Raw genomic sequence first — 1,628 nt, forward strand, 5'->3', positions numbered from 1 at the left:
CCTACTCCAACTGGATACGCTCATCAAACTTTCCATTATCTTGGAGGACTAGCCTGGATTCTCGAGGGCTTGAAGGTGCTCTCAAAACGCACGTTAAGCCACTACGGTCACTACAATTGACGCAAAATCCTGGGTTGGGACAAAGCTCATGAATGCTTTTGAAAACGTACAATATCAGATACCTTTCGTACCTTCTCTGAATACTGTTCATACAATCCCAACCTTTCTAACCTCTCCCAGTACGAAAGCTCTCTCATATCCTCAATGTTCCTAGAAAAACATCTTTGGACCTGCTCGAGCTTTTGCAAACCTGCTGAACTAATTGGAGCCCAAATGGGAGAGGCATATTTAAGATGCGACTGAACAATTGACTTGTACAGAGTTAGCATTGTGATACTATCTCTGGACTTAAATGTGCAATACATCCAACCACATGTTTGAAAAGCTTTACCAACTTTCAACTGGATATGCTCATGGAACTTTCCATTATCTTGGAAGACTACACCTAAATCCTTCATCGATGAGACCTGCTGAATGCCCTTGCCTTCATCATCTAATAGCGGAGGGTCTAATGGCTGCAACCCAAAGGTCATTGAGCGGAATGTCTTTCCATTCAGTGCCATGTTACTCGCAGCAACCCAAGAGTAGATTTGGTCTAGGACCTCTTCCAGATAAACGGAATTCTGACAATTCCCACAACTATCAATTTTGTATCATCAGCATAGGAAGAGATACTGACATTACTACTACCAAGCTTCTGAAGCACAACGATGAAGATGATGAAAAGGAGAGGACCCAAAATGGAGCCCTGAGGAACACCCGACTTGACGTCATGTATGTCACTGAGGGATCCCTCAACCTTAACCAATTGCTTCCTGCTAGAGGGCTCTACTTCCTATTCATTTGCGAGTTCCTTCAAGCCTTTGTAAATCTAGGCCAGTAAGAACATTAGGGTCTACCTCTCGGGCTCCATCATTGTTCAATTTGCTCCACTCAAATATCCGTTGGGAATATCTTGGTGTTGATCCTGTAGCAGTATTCAAGTCAGACTTGGGCAAGTTTTGGATCAAAATTCCTAGTTAGCCCTACATTTAAGGGCTATACAGATCTGACAGCTATAACTTATTGGTGGATCAGATGGTATATCAATTTTTTCACCAAAGGCGTGATTTGAACCCTTGCCCTCTGGGGAACCATGTCGTGCCTCAATTGGGTACAATAGACCACTCAGCTACCATGGTTCCCCAATTGCAAGCTAAAAAAGGAACTTATATACTTTTTCATCTTGCATTGTTGGGAGTCCCTTTCTCAGTAGCGTTAAGAAAGTCCGCAATCCGTCATTTAGTTTCTTTCCAGCAACCACAATAAATTCACTGAGCTGCCTCAAGACTCGTTTTTGCCTGTTCTTAGTTTTATCACAAGTGCGTGCAAATTGCTTGGGATTGAAATGACACCACATGAAGTTCACTAACCAAAGTATGAGTTGAATGACGATACTATATCTAAATATATTTTTAAATATACCTCTGTTACCCTTTGGTTATTGTGCATGTGTAGTGAGATGTATTTGTTTGGGTAAATAGTTGGGAATCGCCATTAACTCAGTGGCTTTTTCCGGACTTCCTTAC

This window comes from Tigriopus californicus, chromosome 12 (assembly GCF_007210705.1).
Source record: "Tigriopus californicus strain San Diego chromosome 12, Tcal_SD_v2.1, whole genome shotgun sequence".
NCBI lineage: Eukaryota > Metazoa > Arthropoda > Copepoda > Harpacticoida > Harpacticidae > Tigriopus > Tigriopus californicus.